Raw genomic sequence first — 19,759 nt, 5'->3', positions numbered from 1 at the left:
TTAGTAGCCGTAGAATACTCGATTCACCCGTATGGTGCAGCTGGGTCTCCATACAGACGCTAACAGACTCCGGTCCCGGTGCCCCCTCACAATATGATCGACACTGTTCCCGCCGATGTAGAAACTCTGCTAGCTCTGTTCTGTTTCTGTTCCTTTGTGGTGGGCATGACCCAATTATTTTATTTCTTAGCTACCCTTTGCCAGGAGAATGGGGTGATTTGGGTGTGAAGAATCTGTAACTCCTTTGCTTGTTTTGTTTTTGGTAACTGTCCACTCCACTGAGCGCCTGTTGTCACAGTTTAGGATGGAGGTCCTCACTGAGGCGCTCCTGTCAGCATAGCCTCTGCGTCAGCATTTCTGTCCAAGTCAGGCCAGACGGGAGACTGTCACCATCTGCAGGTCTTTGTTTTGTCTCGTCAGGAGGATTTGCTTCACATTATGTAGTACAAACAGAACAACAAATACTCCTGGCCAGAGGTTTTCAGACAGACTGGCCCTTTCATCGGCTAGAAGTGGTGCACCCCTCTCTCACAGGCCAGACTGCAGTTACAGGTGAGAGACAACCAGGAGAGACAGGAGAAACACTCCTCAGCCATTTTCAGATGTTAGGAGTGACACTAGCTTGCTTGGCTCACAGGGCTGATAACAAGCTGCTTTTTTCACAGAGACGCTGCCTGGTGTTGACAGTTGACCTGACGGCTCTGGCTTTGATTGGTCTTAGGAATGAACAGGATTTTCCTGCCTTGTTTTGTTTTAATTGCTGTAGCTCTTAAGCTCCTGATGGTCACCATGCGGAGGCGGAGGTGGAGACTTCTGTAGACGCCTTCCGCTTCCGAGTGCAGAGCGGGGTGAACCGTGCCTTCTGTGGACCGTGAGCCCTGAGGGCTTCCCTGAGAGGCGTCCCCAGCCTCGCGCTATGTTCAGGGGCCGGGGGGAAGCAGCCATGACTCCCCCCAGCTCCCAGCCCTCTCTTCTCTTCCTGATCTGGAAGCAGGAACCAGAAAAACCCCTGATGGTCTGGGAGCCACCCTCGCAGGGGTGCTTCCACACACATGTCTGACGGTGAAGCACACTGGGAGGAACACCGCCCAGCCCCGGCTCTGGTCTCCAGTCTCTCTCATTTCACCGTGCCTCACTGTTGGAGGGAGGACCATTCAATTCACTGAGCCCTGCTTGAATCACTCTGGCTCAAGATCCAGCACTGGCTACCGTGGCAGTGTGGATGGGAGAGTCCCTGGGTCCCAGTAGGAGGGAGACATCCCCGAGTCCTTGTCCCGCTGTGCCTGATGTGACGGTGCCCATGGAGCAGGGAGGGAGGAGGGAGCACCACTGCCTGCGAGCACCGCTGCTGACCCCCCGAGTTCTCTGTTCACGGAAGTGCGTTCCTGGTGGAGGAAGGTGTTGAGCAAAAGTATCCTGAGGAAGGCTGGCGGTGTTTGTGTTTTGAGAAGGGGAAAGAAGGTGTGCCCAAGGAGGCCTTGGAGAGGTGGGCCTCCCGCCTGAAGGCCCTGGTTTGGTCACTCTGGTGCTGAGTGCAGTGCCCACCACACTGCGACCCGGATCTGTAGAACGAACACGGTGTGGATTCCGCCATCAGGAAGCCAGCCTTCCAGGGACAGATGATGGGAGCACAGACGTGCTGATGTGCTGGACGGAAGCAGAGATCACAGCGTGTCCCAGGAGTCCAGGTGCAGCTGAGTTGGCAGCAGGCCTGTGGAGGAGATGGTGGAGAAGAGGGTTGTTCTAGGCTGGGCAGTCTGTGGGAAAAAGAGGGGCAGGAAATCAGTGCACGAACAGTGTATATTTCAGGAGGCTCATTGTGTCCCCTATTATATAAGGGGTTCTTCAAGAAGGCTGAAGGGAAAGAAGAGAAACAACAGGTTACAAACTAGACGAAGACAGTATTCTCTGAGCATTAAACTGTGAATACTGACTGACAGCCTCCCTGTTCTTCAGCATCTTTACAGTCACAGCACTTGCGGCCTCCCAGGCCCTCTCCCCCTTTCTCCATGGGGATATGGAACAGTGGCGCTTTATTTGCCACTTTAGAACCTGCCCTGCTAAGATCAGCCTCTGGGAGGGCCTGTTAAGAAAGCTCCTTTCAGCAGTGCTTCCTGCTGTGCCTCTCCTGGCCCTGAGTGATTTGTGCAGAGTTCTCTGTGCTGCTGGGGTTTGTTCAGGTTCCTCACTGGCCCCGAGCTTGTCTGTGTTTGTGCAGCTTGTGTCCCGATGACCTGATTTTTCTGTTTCTTTTTTAATATTTGCCTTCTAACTTAAACTGCAATGTTGGAAGTTCTTTCCATGAAGGTTTATAGCCTAATTGTTTTCACCTATTTAATGAACTACTCAAAATTGGTTTTTTATTTTAATTCGTATACTTTGTTTTATATTATTGAAGGTTGCTTTGCATTACTTTGCTTTCAGTTCAGTTGCTCAGTCGTGTACGACTCTTTGCGACCCCATGAACTGCAGCGCGCCAGGCCTCCCTGTCCATCACCAACTCCCAGAGTTCACTCAAACTCACGTCCATCAAGTCGGTGATACCATCCAGCCATCTCATCCTCTGTCACCCCCTTCTCCTCCTGCCCCCAATCCCTCCCAGCATCAGAGTCTTTTCCAGTGAGTCAACTCTTCGCATGAGGTGGCCAAAGTACTGGAGTTTCAGCTTTAGCATCATTCCTTCCAAAGAAATCCCAGGGCTGATCTCCTTCAGAATGGACTGGTTGGATCTCCTTGCAGTCCAAGGGACTCTCAAGAGTCTTCTCCAACACCACAGTTCAAAAGCATCAATTCTTCGGTCAGCCTTCTTCACAGTCCAACTCTCACATCCATACATGACTACTGCAAAAGCCATCAGATCAGATCAGATCAGATCAGTCGCGCAGTTGTGTCCGACTCTTTGTGACCCCATGAATCTCAGCACGCCAGGCCTCCCTGTCCATCACCAACTCCTGGAGTTCACTGAGACTCATGTGCATCGAGTCAGTGATGCCATCCAGCCATCTCATCCTCTGTTGTCCCCTTCTCCTCCTGCCCCCAATCCCTCCCAGCATCAGAGTCTTTACCAGTGAGTCAACTCTTCGCATGAGCTGGCCAAAGTACTGGAGTTTCAGCTTTAGCATCATTCCTTCCAAAGAAATCCCAGGGCTGATCTCCTTCAGAATGGACTGGTTGGATCTCCTTGCAGTCCAAGGGACTCTCAAGAGTCTTCTCCAACACCACAGTTCAAAAGCATCAATTCTTTGGCGCTCAGCCTTCTTCATAGTCCAACTCTCACATCCATACATGACCACAGGAAAAACCATAGCCTTGACTAGACAAACCTTTGTTGGCAAAGCAAAAGCCATAGCCTTGACTAGATGGACCTTTGTTGGCAAAGTAATGTCTCTGCTTTTGAATATGCTATCTAGGTTGGTCATAACTTTTCTTCCAAGGAATAAGCATCTTTTAATTTCATGGCTGCAGTCACCATCTGCAGTGATTTTGGAGCCCAAAAAATAAAGTCTGACACTGTTTCTACTGTTTTCCCCATCTATTTCCCATGAAGTGATGGGACGAGATGCCATGATCTTCGTTTTCTGAATGTTGAGCTTTAAGCCAACTTTTTCACTCTCCTCTTTCACTTTCATCAAGAGGCTTTTTAGTTCCTTTTCACTTTCTGCCATACGGGTGGTGTCATCTGCATATCTAAGGTTATTGATATTTCTCCCGGCAATCTTGATTCCAGCTTGTGCTTCTTCCAGCCCAGCGTTTCTCATAATGTACTCTGCATAGAAGTTAAATAAGCAGGGTGACAATATACAGCCTTGACATACTCCTTTTCCTATTTGGAACTGGTCTGTTGTTCCATGTCCAGTTCTAACTATTGCTTCCTGACCTGCATATAGGTTTTTCAAGAGGCAGGTCAGGTGGTCTGGTATTCCCATCTCTTGAAGAATTTTCCACAGTTTATTGTGATCCCACACAGTCAAAGGCTTTGGCATAGTCAGTAAAGCAGAAATAGATACTTTTCTGGAACTCTCTTGCTTTGTCGATGATCCAGCATATGTTGGCAATTTGATCTCTGGTTCCTCTGCCTTTTCTAAAACCAGCTTGAACATCTGGAAGTTCATGGTTCACATATTGCTGAAGCCTGGCTTGGAGAATTTTGAACATTACTTTACTAGCATGTAAGATGAGTGCCATTGTGTGGTAGTTTGAGCATTCTTTGGCATTGTCTTTCTTTGGGATTGGGATGAAAACGGACCTTTTCCAGTCCTGTGGCCACTGCTGAGTTTTCCAAATTTGCTGGCATATTGAGTGCAGCACTTTCACAGCATCATCTTTCAGGATTTGAAATAGCTCAACTGGAATTCCATCACCTACAGTAGCTTTGTTCATAGTGATGCTTTCTAAGGCCCTCTTGACTTCACATTCCAGGATGTCTGGCTCTAGTTGAGTGATCACACCATCATGATTATCTTAGTCGTGAAGATCTTTTTGTACAGTTCTTCTGTGTGTTCTTGCCACCTCTTCTTAATATCTTCTGCTTCTCTTAGGTCCATACCATTTCTGTCCTTTATCTTGTTTTAATTATTTTAATTCAAAATTATTGGCATTGTGCACCAATATTAAGCATATGAGTAGTTGTTTTTTTTTTCATAATGCAATGTAGACCCTGAGACTTCTTGCTCAGTAAGCCTATGACATATTGGGGTATTTGTTTTGTTTAAATTAGATTCTTTCAGATATTTTTGTCTGATTATAAAAGGTGCATCTTAGATGCTTTTATTTTTATTTCGACTATTTCAAAGTCTTCAATAATTCTTTTCTCAATCTTGATTATTTGGTGCTAGTGGTAAACAACCCTCCTGCCAGTGCAGGAGACGTAAAAGACCCAGGTTTGATTCTTGAGACAGGAAGATCCTATGGAGAAGGAAATGGGAACCCACTCCAATATTCTTGCCTGGAGAATCCCATGGACAGAGGGGCCTGGTGGGCCACGGTCCATAGGGTTGCAAAGAATTGCTCGTGACTGAAGCCATGTAGCACACACCTATTTTTAAGTGGTTGATAATTTTCACATTTCTGTTCCTGGTGCCATTAACTTCACTGTTTTGAGTGTATTCTCTGCAAAGATGGTCTTGGGAATGATGATAGGTAATCCTTAAATTGTGTGTGTATGTGTGTTTTAAGCAGGTACTTTAAATGTTGGGTGAAATATGTTAAAACTTTTGATTAAAAATAGCCAGAGCAATTTATTGTAGATGTAACATGTTTATACTTCTATGTGTCATGCTGATAAATCTTTCCTTTTCTCTATTGCCTTTCGTTTTTCTTCTGTTCACAGATATTTGCAAGGCCTCATCAGAAAGCCATTTTGCCTTTTTGCCTTTCTTTTCCTTGGATATGGTTTTGATCCCTGCCTCTTGTACAATGTCATGAACCTCCATCCATAGTTCTTCAGGCACTCTGTCTATCAGATCTAATCCCTTGAATCTATTTGTCGCTTCCACTGTATAATTGTAAGGGATTTGATTTAGGTCATAGTGGTTTTCCCTACTTTCTTCAATTTCAGACTGAATTTGGCAATAAAGAGTTCATGATCTGAGCCACAGTCAGCTCCCGGTCTTGTTTTTGCTGACTGTATAGTGCTTCTCCATCTTTGGTGGCAAAGAATATAATCAATCTGATTTCGATATTGACCATCTGGTGGTGTCCATGTGTAGAGTCTTCTCTTGTGTTGTTGGAAGAGGGTGTTTGTTATGACCAGTGCATTCTCTTGGCAAAACTCTATTAGCATTGCCCTGCTTCATTCCGTATTCCAAGGCCAAATTAGCCTGGTACCCCAGGTGTTTCCTGGCTTCCTACTTTTGCATTCCAGTCCCCTATAATGAACAGGACATCTTTTTTGGGTGTTAGTTCTAAAAGGTCTTGTAGGTTTTCATAGAACCATTCAACTTCAGCTTCTTCAGCATTACTGGTTGGGGCATAGACTTGGATTACTGTGATATTGAATGGTTTGCCTTGGAAATGAACAGAGATCATTCTGTCGTTTTTGAGATTGCATCCAAGTACTGCATTTCGGACTCTTTTGTTGACCATGATGGCTACTCCATTTCTTCTAAGGGATTCCTGCGTGCAATAGTAGATAATGGTCATCTGAGTTAAATTCACCCCTTCCAGTCCATCTTAGTTCACTGATCCTAAAATGTTGATGTTCACTCTTGCCATCTCTTGTTTGATCACTTCCAATTTGCCTTGATTCATGGACCTAACATTTCAGGTTCGTATGCAATATTGCTCTTAACAGCATCAGACTTTACTTCTATCACCAGTCACATCCACATCTGGGTGTTGTTTTTGCTTTGGCCCTGTCTCTTCATCCTTTCTGGAGTTATTTCTCCACTGATCTCCAGTAGCATATTGGGCACCTACCGACCTGGGGAGTTCATCTTTCAGTGTCCTATCTTTTTGCATTTTCATACTGTTCATGGGGTTCTCAAGGCAAGAATACTGAAATGGTTTGCCATTCCCTTTTCTAGTGGATGACAGTTTGTCAGAACTGTCCACCATGACCCGTCCATCTTGGGTGGCCCTACATGGCATGACTTATAGTTTCACTGAGTTAGATAATGCTGTGGTCCATGTGATCAGATTGGTTAGTTTCTTGTGATTGTGGTTTTCAGTCTGTCTGCCCTCTGATGGAGAAGGGTAAGAGGCTTATGGAAGCTTCCTGATGGGAGCGAAAGGCAAAGGAGAAAAGGAAAGATATACCCATTTGAATGCAGAGTTCCAAAGAATAGCAAGGAGAGATAAGAAAACCTTCCTCAGGGATCAATACAAAGAAATAGAGGAAAACAGTGGAATGGGAATGTCTAGAGATCTCTTCAAGAAAATTAGAGATTCCAAGGGAACATTTCATACAAAGAAACTGGCAAAGGTCAGTTTTCATTCCAATCCCAAAGAAAGGCAATGCCAAAGAATGCTCAAACTACCGCACAATTGCACTCATTTCACATACTAGTAAAGTAATGCTCAAAATTCTCCAAGCCAGGCTTCAACAGTATGTGAACCGTGAACTTCCAGATGTTCAATCTGGATTTAGAAAAGGCAGAGGAACCAGAGATCAAAGTGCCAACATCCGTTGGATCATCAAAAAAGCAAGAGAGTTCAAGAAAAATATCTATTTCTGCTTTATTGACTATGCCAAAGCCTTTGACCGTGTGGACCACAATGAGCTGTGGAGAATTCTTTAAGAGATGGGAATACCAGACCACCTGACCTGCCTCTTGGGAAATCTGTATGCAGGTCAGAAAGCAACAGTTAGGACTGGACATGGAACAACAGACTGGTTCCAAATAGGAAAAGGAGTACGTCAAGGCTGTATAATTGTCACCGTGCTTATTTAACTTATATGCAAAGTACATCATGAGAAATGCTGGGCTGGAGGAAGCACAAGCTGGAATCAAGATTGCCGGGAAAAATATCAGTGACCTCAGATGTGCAGATGACACCACCCTCATGGCAAAAAACGAAGAAGGACTAAAGAGCCTCTTGATGAAAGTGAAAGAGGAGAGTGAAAAAGTTGGCTTAAAGCTCAAGATTCAGAAAACGAAGATCATGGCATCTCGTCCCATCACTTCACGGGAAATAGATGGGGCAACAGTGGAAACAGTGGCTGACTTTATTTTGGGGGGCTCGAAAATCACTGCAGATGGTGGCTGCAGCCATGAAATTAAAAGTTGTTTTCTCCATGGAAGAAAAGTTATGACCAACCTAGATAGCATATTCAAAAGCAGAGACATTACTTTGCCAACAAAGGTCCGTCTAGTCAAGGCTATGGTTTTTCCATTAGTCATGTATGGATACGAGAGTTGGACTATTAAGAGAGCTGAGCACTGAAGAATTGATGCTTTAGAACTGTGGTGTTGGAGAAGACTCTTGAGAGTTCCTTGGACTGCAAGGAGATCCAGCCAGTCCATCCTAAAGGAGATCAGTCCTGAATATTCATTGAAAGGACTGATGTTGAAGCTGAAACTCCAATACTTTGGCCGCCTGATGTGAAGAACTGACTCATTTGAAAATCCCTGATACTGGGAAAGATTGAAGGCAGGAGGAGAAGGGGATGATAAAGGATGAGATGGTTGGATGGCATCACTGACTCAGTGGACTAATCGACTAATCCAGGAGTTGGCGATGGACAGGGATGTCTGGTGTGCTGCAGTCCATGGGGTCACAAAGAGTCGGACATGACTGAGCGACTGAACTGAACTGAATTGATAAGTCTAATTTGAGGGGTTAGTTGTAAATAGGATATTCTTTATTAATGTATGTGTGAGATAATGTCATTGGAACACACCTGTATTCTTATGGAAAGCAGTTGCTATTGCTCTTGAGGCCTGCTAGATTAAAAAATATAATGCTACATTGGTTACCATTGGAACATAATGTATCACTCAGTCATCCCAGAGAAACAGAGCCACTAAGATATATGTTAACCCTTATGCACATGCACGTGTGCACACACACACACATACACACACACACATGTGTCTGTCTGTCCATCTGTCTTCCCTTCCCTCTCATCACCCACACCCCCTCCAGCTTCTGCCTTGTGTCTCCCTGTCGTTCTCAGTTCATTACACGGAGCTGCTTGATGCACTTCTGTAGCTGGCCAAGCAAGTGTGAAAGCTGAAGGTCTTGTTTAAGTCTCTGCAGAAGCTGCTGAAGCCGCAGTCCCCAGACCAGCATCTAGTGTGTGTCCCCCATCTGTCTAAGTATGTCCCTGCTTGGGACATAGTGATGTGTGAAAAATAACCTGTTGATGAGTGAGCATATCAGGCTTACATGTTTTATAAGATATTTTTATAGTGTTTTTTCTTAATATGTTTTGAGTCCTTCCTGCTTTGTTTTCATTGGAAATTAACCCTTAGTTAAATAATCCAAGAACTATATAAATAAAAAAAAAAGTTACTTCTAAACTTTTCATCATTTTGGATCGTCTAAATTTAATTAATCACATTGATATTACATGGGCTAAAAATGAAAACATAATTTTCATCTTAGCACAAATTAGATTCTCTTTAATTTTCAACAGAATGCGTATCTTCTCTGAAAACAAGATTAACAAAATTATATATTACCCATTTATCTTTACTTTGTGTTTTTTTTTTTTTTTGAGTAATGATTTGAAGTAGACCGTTGTAGACCATTACAGCCCAGAGAAGGAATTCTGTTGTCCACAGATTCAGCAGCATGTAACTACAAGATGTGATCTTATTTATGACATGGGTTATTCACAATCTCTATAAACTCCTACAATGGAGGGAATGAGATTGTGCTGAGAGAATCCCAGAATCTTGGTTCAATTTTATTTTTTTTCTGTTTCCATCACCTAGTTCTGTGTGAGAACCAGTGAATAAATATTTATTGAATTTCTGAATGGGTGTTCAGATCTCACCTTTAGAGGATAATAGCAGCTTCTTGAAGGAATAAGCCACGTTTTCCCATTTGTGTTTATTTATAATATCTTGATTGGTAGGTACAGGATAGCTTCAGTAAAGCCTGAAAAAAGTTAGAATTTCATCTTTTGTTAAATATATAGTTTACCTTAAATATTAAATGCAGTTTCAGAAAAAGATTTCTAAAGTATTAAATATATAGAAATGTCAGTTTCAGGAAGATTAAATTTAAAAGTATTAACGTGCTCGGTGTGGTCTATCTTGATCGCCGGTTTAAAGAGCTTCTGTGGCCTGGCCCTGGTTGACCTCTCGAGTCACGTGTTCTCCTTCCTTCTGCCCCCTTCTGCTCCCTGTTGGCGCCAGCTGCACTGAGTTCTTCCTGTCTCCCCGACCGTGCCGTGCCTTCCCCTGCATCTCAGGTGACTGGATGCTCTCGTCTTTAGATGTGCGCTGTGGCTGAGCTTCTGCAGGTGGGCTGTGCGCTCCTCCAGATACCTGAGCTCCCCTGGAGTTCAGGTGTGCCCGTGTGTCAGAGCCTGTCCCTTCTGTCTGGGAACTGAGTTTCTTCCTCGATTCAGGGCATAAATGATTTCCTGTTCTCATTGATATAACATATGTTCATACCATTAGTACAGACGGGTATTAATGAGGAATGACTCAGTTATGTGTGTGTGTGTGTGTGTTCTACATGTGTGTACACATACGTGCTGCTGCTATTCAGTGCACACATCATGTCTGACTGACTCTTTGCAACTCCGTGGACTGCAGCCCTCCAGGCTCCTCTGTCCATGGGATTTCTCAGGCAAGGGTACTAGAGTGGGTTGCCATTTCCTTCTCCAGGGGGTCTTCCTGACCCAGGGATTGAATCCACATCTCCTGCTTTGGCAGGCAGATTCTGTACCACTGAGCAACCAGGGAAGCCCGATAAACATTATGTGTATAAAGAGTGGTAGTATTTTACAAGAAACATTGAAAACAAAAATTTAACTTTTTTTCAAGAATTTTCAATTTATTAAAATATACTTGTCAAAAATTATAGGTACATATTCCCATATTTAGTATCAATAAAATTGGAAACCATAAGAAGAAAAAGGTAAGGAAATGCTTATTTTAGGGTTCTTATTCCTAAGCTATATACTCTTAAACATAAGAGGCTCCAAGGGTGAACCCTGATGCAGTTTTGAAAGTTAGCCAATAAAGGATATTCAAAGTTGAACTAACCTTTGATTATTTTTCCTAAATAAACTGAAGGGAGAGAAGTCTAAGAGGAGATTAAGGGCACATAGTCACACAGCTAATGATTGAGAAGAGAGCTCTGAAAGTGAAATACCAGAAGGAGGAAAAGCCAAGTGATCCTGATTGATGATTCTGCAGGGAAGCATGTGGCTCAGGCCATCTGTGACCCACATAAAGGGGACAGGCCGCACGGCTGCCTTCAGGGGGCTGGCTCGGAAGGCGACAAGAAGGGCAAAAGAGATCCCGGGAGGATGCGGGATTTTTAGTTAATTTTGGTCAGCCTTAAACCGTTACTTAGAACTGAAATTTCCTCATAGCTGAATGGAATTTAAGAGCTGTGAAGAGATAGCCACACTTACCTCTGAGACCATGTTGTGAATCTGTGTGTTGGTTATTCAGCCAGTAATCCACTGAGAGTCTCTCACTCAAAGTCGTTAGTAAGGAGGTTACTAGAACTTTCTACAACTTCCCGTTTTGTAAAATATTGTAAAGACCTTATTTTCATTACAAAACAAGGGATAAGGGGATAGCTTATTTTTTTGCTCATTATAGTAAGGATTATGATATGGGAAAAATGCAAAATGAAGAAAACTTTGTATTCTCACTTAATTTCTTTTATTTCTTGATCAGCTCTTTTGTTTGATGTTTTAAAAAGTGAGAAAATTCTACTTCATAAGTTTATTATACATCTAAATCATTTCAGAAACAAAACGAAGCATGGTGAATCTGGAAGTTTAAGTGAATTCTAAACTATCGGAGTAGATTACTGATGACTCGGTAGGTTTTGGCCAGAGACACCAGGGAGCCCACAGGTGGCTGTTCTGTCGGGACTGTCCTTTGTGCCTGTTGTTTGCAAATGGGATTTAAGTTGCCTTGGTGGCAGCACTGCCTACTCTTCTCTCTGGTTTACGTGGATTAGGGCACCCTCACCTCAGGGCCAGTAGTATTTTCAAGGCTTTTGGTTGGTCTTGCTGATATGATCTTTGTAGAGAAGTTCCTTTTTCTGACAAAGTGTGGAAAACTGAGCCCACATGAGGATTTGTTCAGGTGGTTTGTGTGTGGACGTGTGCAGGATGTTTCCAGGACAGGAAGAATGGTGTGCTCAATTTCCTTAACAAGTTACTCAGATCCAGCTCTGAGTCAATGGTTTCAATGAACATTGTAGCCTCTGCTTCAGTTTTTCTTGTAGGCGCTAGAGCAGAATGTATAACAAAGTAAATAAATATAAACTTGGTAAATATATTTTTGTACTGTGTATCTCCAAGTAATAAAACTATGGTCATCAGAAAGGTTATCAGCAAGAATTGTTTATACACATAATGGCATCCTTTTTCTCTTTCCCATTCCTGAAATGGCAGACTTTATTTACTAGGAGCACTACCCCTTTCCAAATTGCATGAAACTGGGAAAGTCTTGGATTGAATTTAGGAGACCTGATTCATGTTTATCATGTGCTGTTTAATAGCTGTGTGTCCTTGACAAGTTCTCTGTAACATGTGCACGAACGTTAGATGGTCTTCAAGGACTCTGGTACTGTATCCTCTAGACTGAAAATTCTGTATCATAGGTTTGCCATTAACACACGATGGGATTGGACTCCTACAGTGACACATAAGGTAAGCTAGGGCATGTACGATAACAATTATGACACTTGAATTTCTCTGTTCTTGGAATATTTTATTATGTATTCTTTGGCTCTAAAAAAGACGGTCATGACTTCTTGATCGACTTTAGGTAGATTTCTTTGCTTTTCCACTCACAGTGTCCATCTCTAAGTGTTTACTTGGTAGAGTGGTGTGGAGTTATGTGAGGCCCCATGGGGAAGGCTCTGAGAGAGTCTACTCAGAGTGAGCGAGTGTGTGTGTTCTTGCCCAGGGGCGGTGGATCGGCAGAGGAGAGTGACAGGAAGATGGGTGGAAGCTCGAGGGTGGTTGGGTGGGGCTGTAGGAGTGGTCGACCTTCCGTGTTAAGAGGGCAACAGGGAGCAAAGTAGAACAGCAGAGATGTCAGGCTCCTCTGGACTCCCCCTCCCCCTTAAGTCTTTAGTACATTCCCAAGTGATACCAATCAGCCTCCCAACTAGGTCATCCTGAGGAAGAGATCACAGAGGTGATGTGAAATCTCAGCATGTTTAACATGTCTTCTTGGGAAAATGAGTGCTAATGTCCAAAGAGAATAGTAAGAATGAAACCTGCTGTTTGAAGAGGCCTATTCATGAACTGTGGAATATTGAAAAGTTGGTTGTGTGGCATCTCATTTCCATTTAGTACATACAAGATAAACTAACAATTAAAACATTTTAATTTTTCTGTTCTTGGAATATTTGATTAATGAGTATGTATTTTTTGTCCCCAAAGAGGATGATTATTATAGAAGAAAATCTTTCGTGGATCAAGTAATGCATTAAAGTTAGAGGGAAAAGTATTCCCATTCCTGAAATTATACCTGGAGCTATATAATAGGTATTAGATGAAGTGAGTTGTTCCTTCGATAGTGCCTCTTTGATTGGAAGTCAGAGAATTATTTTAGTGAATTTTTAAGTGAACACCACAAATATCTAGTATTTTTGCTTCTTTTACTTAAAGGAATAAATCTGTTTGTGCTTTATAATATTTTAATCAAAACTTATCAAGATGTGTTTATTTAAAACTCTTAATCTTGTCTTTAGTGGACAGAGTTCACGGTTACCCAGTGTCCCTCTTCCTTTGGTGTGTTTCTTCCATAGCTCTTTGGAGTCCCTTCCTCTGGAACCTTAGTAAGTCACTCTTACACTGATGCTCACGATGCCATTTTAACCCACGCTTCTCTGTTTTCTGTCCAAGCATTTCATCCTTTCCCCTCTCTTACCCTGCATGCCAGTATTCCGCTGCTTGTACCCTACCCTAGGATAGATGAACCAGATACTGGGGTCTAATGTATGAACTTAGTGACAATTTTGGCTTTGTTAAATGTAGAAATTTGACTGAGCCTATATCTTTATTATTTATACATTATTCCTTGGTTTCTATCCAAACATATGTAGACTGATGCATTCAGTTCCTTGAGGTTTATGGTCAAGGGCCATTCTGCTGAGGGGCTTCTGTGAGCACTCAGCATAGCACCACCACCAAGCCATCCTGCAGGTAGGATCCGTGAGGCTCTGGAGGCCCTGTCATGCCGCCTGCCTGTTGCTGTAGACGTTATTTAAACCACAGGTCATCGACACATTTTTTAACAAACAGAAAGTATGTATTATAATAAAAATGTTAACCTGATACAAAAATTAATTACACTTTTTTGTGACTGAGCGTGACAATTGGAGATATGTCCTAAATGGCTTCATGTTCATATGTTACGCTTCTTGTATGTACTGAATTGAGATATTTCACGTCATCACGGAACATTGAGGGGTGAGGCCCACCTGAGTGTGACCGGATCGCAAGGGCGCCAGGCTCTGCGCGAGGTGTGGTGCGCGGCAATCGGTCCTGGTGACCAAGATTAATGAAACTCAGATGGGTTTTAATTAGCGCAGCTGCAGTCATCAATTATCTGCTGAACACAAATATTGTTATATTTGGGAAATTCTTGATTTATTTTATTCCACTGGCCAGCAGATTTAGATGAATGAGTTCTCATCATAAACATTCTGAGAAAAATCGCCAGAGGCCACAGTTTATTATTTAGGACACAATCAGCAAGAGTGAACAATACAGAACAGAACGCTGAGAAGTGCTCTCAGCATTAATTTGGAAATTTTGCTGAAATGTATGGCTTGTACAGGTTGTCAGAAACATCAGGGCATCCTCAACAAAATTCAGAGCAGTCTATCAAGAAGGGAACATGCAACTGTCTTACAGCCCAGGAGATGGTCCCTAATGGGTGTCAGTGCGCACGCGCTGCAGACAGGCGCCCGCCACATCGCCCTCCACAGGGCACCTGCCAACACAGGCCGGGCGGCCAGCCACCCTCGTGCCAGAGAACAGGAGTGGCCAGCACTTCCTGAGCGTGAAGACATCTGTGTTCATCCATGAACATACACTCACGCTTCTTTGTGCTGGGCTTTATTAATGGTTTAGCATAATTCCCTAGAGGCTTAGTGGTAAAGAATCTGCCTGCAATGCAGGAGACACAGGTTCAGTCCCTGGGTCAGGAAGATCCCCTGGAGAAGGAAATGGCAACCCACTCTAGTGTTCATGCCTGGGAAATCCCATGGACACAGGAGCCTGGAGAGCTGCAGTCCATAGTGTTGCAAAGACTTGGACATGACTGAGATGACTGGGCATGCATGCACAGGTGAAATTTTTAGCCTTGGATTAAGCAGGTACAAGAAAGAGCAGTATAACTTTTGAATGAAGGGAATATATTATATGGCTGTTTTTTACATTGGCAATGAGATGCATAAACAAAAATACTTTTATTATTTCTAAGTTAAATCTTGAATTATTATTAGAATGAAAAATATTTTAAAAATTCATGTAAATTTTGTATATTGAATATAGTAGTAGTATTTCTGAACATTTTTTTCCATCAGACTTTGTAATTTTATTTTCTGAACTCTGTAATTTAGTGAGACTGCCTAATACAGAGTTTCAAAATAATCAGTAAACATCAAACATCATTTCACTATTTAACTTCTTCACAGTATGAAATCTCTGTCACATTCTTGTTCAAAAGAGTAGGACAAAGAAGGAAGTGTATCTGGCTTACATACTTGTCTAAATTATGGAGTATGATGTGGTAGCCAGGATAGCTCTAAAAATGTCATATGAGTCATAACCAAGGCCTTATAACAAATCCATTGCAAGTAATTTTTAAAGGTCTTATGACATGGTGTTCAGTTTGTGTTAGGATCTGAAATACATTCATTAACATATGTCTTATATTCTAAATCTTACATTAGGTATAAGACTTCTGTTTCTTCTATTACAATTTTGTGGTCAACTGATGGATTAGTCAAATTTCTTAATATCACAATGTAATCTGAATTATGTTTCCTTAAGGGAATAAAAAGGTGTGGCCCCTTTCCAAGTGTAGTCGTGGTGGCCGGTGTTTGTTTCTGCAGGGGAGACCCACTTTTGCCCTGAGGGAAGTCGGAGACCTCAGAAGCTTGCACTGTTTGCACACTAGATTAACGTGACTGTGCTCACAGCTGAATTGTGCGAGGGTGCACAGTAATGCTCCTGGCTCATTAGCTGTTGTCTTTGTATGTGGCCTTCATGTTTTCTAGAGTAAATGATAGAAAGCTTTCTGTTTTCCAATTAACAAATGGAGGAGCTTTTGTTCATTGAACCAAGGTGCTTGAGAGATTTTATTTCTTATTCATTAAATTATATGTGATTCTTAGATTTTTACCAATAAGAAACAGATTCTCTGAACAGATATGTCCACTTGACCCAAGAAGTCTTGAGAAATGGGCCAGAGTTGTCTTCTTAACATAATCAGACTTTGCCATAGATTTTTATTGTATTCTTTTTCGTAAGTTTTAAAGAACCAGTGGACTTCTGATCTTAACATTGGACATTAAGGGTAACACATCTCCTTCGTTTCTAACAGTATGAAACCCTTCTCTCTGGCTCTGGAAACCACATGCACTTTTGCATATATGGTGTCAGAAATCAAGAACGGTGATGGACACCGCCACTCCTGTGGCCCCCATGTGGTGTGGGGCACTGAGCACCCACTTTTCCTTTCTTTGGAGGTGACTGCTATCCTGTAGAATATCTATGTATTAACAGTTTATAGAAATATTCCTTCTTAGATTTTTAAAATCCTAAGTCAATATTATTTTCTAGTCTGTAGAAGACCTAACTATATGTCTTAAACTACTGTATGTCTATCGTAGAAGCTTACTTTGTATATTTAAATATGCTTGTGAAGTATCCAATTATCTATAGGTTTTTTCCCTAAGTGTTTTTGTTGCTCTGTTCTGTAGAATAGGATACATTATATGGGAACTTTTATTCCAGTAGAACATTATTAATTTGAAAATATGTAACTTTATCATGCCAAAATTATCCATCTATGTAGCTGCTTATTGCTGACTCCTAATAATAAAATTAGATGCATGTTTAAACAGTTTTTTGAAAATATAGGTAGCATAGTTTAAACATGAATAATCAGAAAAGCTTTGGTCTTTTGAATATATCATATTTGATTTTTTGAGCAATTTTGTTTCTTTGTTTTTATATTCCAAAAAGCCATACTGGTAATATTACCATTGCTTTTAGGATTTTATAAATTTGGACATAATTTATAAGAATAACAATATGAATAAAATATGCTGATACTTAATATGTATAAATTACCATAGTTTTGCAGTTTTAATCTTTGGGGATTATACGATCGTAGCATAAGTTTCTCAGAAGTTGTGATGGATTTTGTAAAAATATCAAATATTTTCCAGCACGATGGTGTTCCATATAATGAATGTAACCTAGTGTAAGTTAGCGGTGTTTATTTGAAGCTTCTCTTCTTTCTGTTGAGGGTGGCTGCGAGCTGGGAGGTGGGAGCACCCAAGAGCAGGCGGCGATTTGGGGATGGAAGTTAGGCTTTGCGTTTCTGCTTTCTCCCATCCAGTTCAGCTGATACACACCTCACCCTGAACTGCCGTGTTATCACTTTGTCACAGGCTGTGACAACACCCCTAACAATAAGAGTCTTTCCTTTTGTTTATAACACTTAAATGCCTTGGCGATTAGAACTTTTCCCTTTTTTCTCCGAATAAAATTGTTTTGTGCTGACTTTTTTTATTCCAGTGAGGAGAAAGAAATAAAAGCAACCCTATTTCCTATTACAAATTATCATAAATATTGGAGATGCAGATTTTTCTTAGATCATTAGCATATCATGCTGCGACCCATACCAGAATGTACCATTAACAAAGCCGCCTTCATGTAATTAATGTAAATAATATGGAACTACAGCTTGAGTTACCCAGTCAGCCTTGGCGAAAAGCATTTGTCATAACGCATCATCTAAGGAGCCCGGCCTCAATTCAAATTAAACTTCATGGGTTTGCCCCTTTATTTTTTCCTCTCATGCTATAAATTTCTGTGAAACATTTATGACTATAAATTTCTTTGAAACACCTATATAGGAGAAGAAAGCAATCCAGTAAGCTGAAATTAAAATTTTATTATTTACTGTGCTTCTGCTGGTGAGGGCAATTAGTATCTTCATAAAGTCGGAGATGGAGGTGCAGGAAACGCAGCGGAGGGGCTCCTCCTCCCTTAGAAGTGCTTTCTGTCCTCTGCAGCTGCCAGCGCATCTAAAGTATGGTTTCTGTCTGCCATGTGCTCCTATTGCCCTCTGACTCCAAAACACAGAGGAGCATTGTAAATTTTTCATGAAGAGGTTTCAGTCTGTAAAACAGCAAACAGGAATAATGTTTTAAATGCAATCATTGTCAAGTTTGAACAATGTAATTTATCAAGAGAGCAGTTTGTACTATATAATAAGTTTCATATATTAATACAATTTTTCATCTGATGTCAGCCTTCTGATTTATGAATAGCCCATGATCTAAGGTGATCATTGAATTATAATTCAAGTAATAAGAGGCCAGGGACAAGACGCTGGAACTGCTCCCCTGCATTAGCTTGCATGCCACCAAGCCAATTTACTAAACAACCGTGGGCTAAATGATACAGTTTTTCTAATTCAAAGAAGGCACTCGTTAATTAGATAAAGGCTAAAGCTCTCATTATTTTTAAATGATTTAAGAACGAGTAAAGATCTTACAGCTTATACTGCAGCTCTAATAGTTCTCTGCTTACTGCCTTGTAATAAGAGTATTAAAGACAGATGGGCCAGGCCGATTTAAACCAATTACGGCATTTCTTGTACACCAGGAGCAATGACTGTTCACAGGCACATCAGATGCGAATATTCGACACGTTTCAGATGGCTGAAACACCACTGATTAATGTGATTTATGAATAAGTTGTTTCCTTCTGCTAATTTTTAGGGAATAATCACACTTCCGGACTATATTTAGTAGTTCTTGAGGCTTATTTCATATTCCTCAGTAACACTTACAAGTGTTTTGTAGATATTTAACTTTCTTATTTACCTAAGTAAAGAAAGAAAGAAACTTTTTTTCAGTTCTGTTTATTGAGCCACTGTTAGGCGCTGGCAGGCCCTGATGGCATCAGTGCTCACTGGGTGAGTTTCCTTTTAATTATCTTGATTCCTGTGATAAGAAATTAATAACAAATTCTAGAGAAAAATCAAAGATTGTCAGTCATTAGTTAAAAAGAAAATAGACTACACGTGACATTGTCACGTACTTGTAAGGCTGTAAATTTGCTTTGCAGTCAATGTCACGTTTTGGAATTATATAAAAATTAAGAATTGATACAGTGGCTTTTGTTTGGTGAAAATTAATGAACAGCTGAGTTCTTGAGTGCATTGTGTATGTGCTTTTGCTGATTGATTATGTTTACTAGTATTTCACGTTGGTGGCTGGTCCATCGCGTGGCCTCTGCTCTCCAGCCATCAGTGTCCTCGGACGCGTGGTGCTTGTGGGCTGCTGGCTTTTCCCTCCCTTTCTCTCCGCATCCCTCTATGCCTGTCTTCTTCCTGTCCTTCATTCCGGAAGTGATGAAAAACATCCACTTTGTATCACCCACTTGTCCGTAAATGTTTTCCATTGCTTACTCACAATGTAAGTGTCCTATGATACCTTAAGTATCTTTTGCTTTGCTTTTTTTTTCCTTTTTAATCTCCTCTCATTTATAGTTTCCCATTTTTGTTATTACAGTGGTGAGCTTCAAATTTAGCTAATTTTATTTGTAGAAACATTGCCTTGTGTAGCAAAGGTGGCCATACCACCTACCTTGGAAAAGTGGCTCTTGGTTGATTTTGCAGTGTAGTTTGAACTTGGCAGTCCCTCTGTATGTGTGTTTCACTTAAATCGATACAGCCTTTGAGAGACCGGCATTATTAGTGTATGCTGTTTCTTACCTTCAGGTCTGTGTGGGGACAGTCACAACCAGCTGCTCTGCACTCTTACAAATAGCATTGTGCTGGTTCTTTTTATCCTTCTTTAATCACCTTTCATTTTTCTTTTTTCATCCCAATTTTAAATTAGTTATTTCAGA

The 19,759-nt window shown here is 41.6% G+C and overlaps 1 protein-coding gene across 5 annotated transcripts in view; it reads left to right on the top strand.

Moving 5' to 3' along the window:
• The window catches only part of ZNF407 (zinc finger protein 407), a 384,300-nt gene that overhangs the window by 185,399 nt on the left and 179,142 nt on the right, over positions 1-19,759 (top strand). The window lies entirely within an intron of this gene.

Source organism: Bubalus kerabau, chromosome 21 (assembly GCF_029407905.1).
Source record: "Bubalus kerabau isolate K-KA32 ecotype Philippines breed swamp buffalo chromosome 21, PCC_UOA_SB_1v2, whole genome shotgun sequence".
Classification (NCBI taxonomy): Eukaryota; Metazoa; Chordata; class Mammalia; order Artiodactyla; family Bovidae; genus Bubalus; species Bubalus kerabau.
This window is presented reverse-complemented; position numbering and strand designations above follow the sequence as displayed.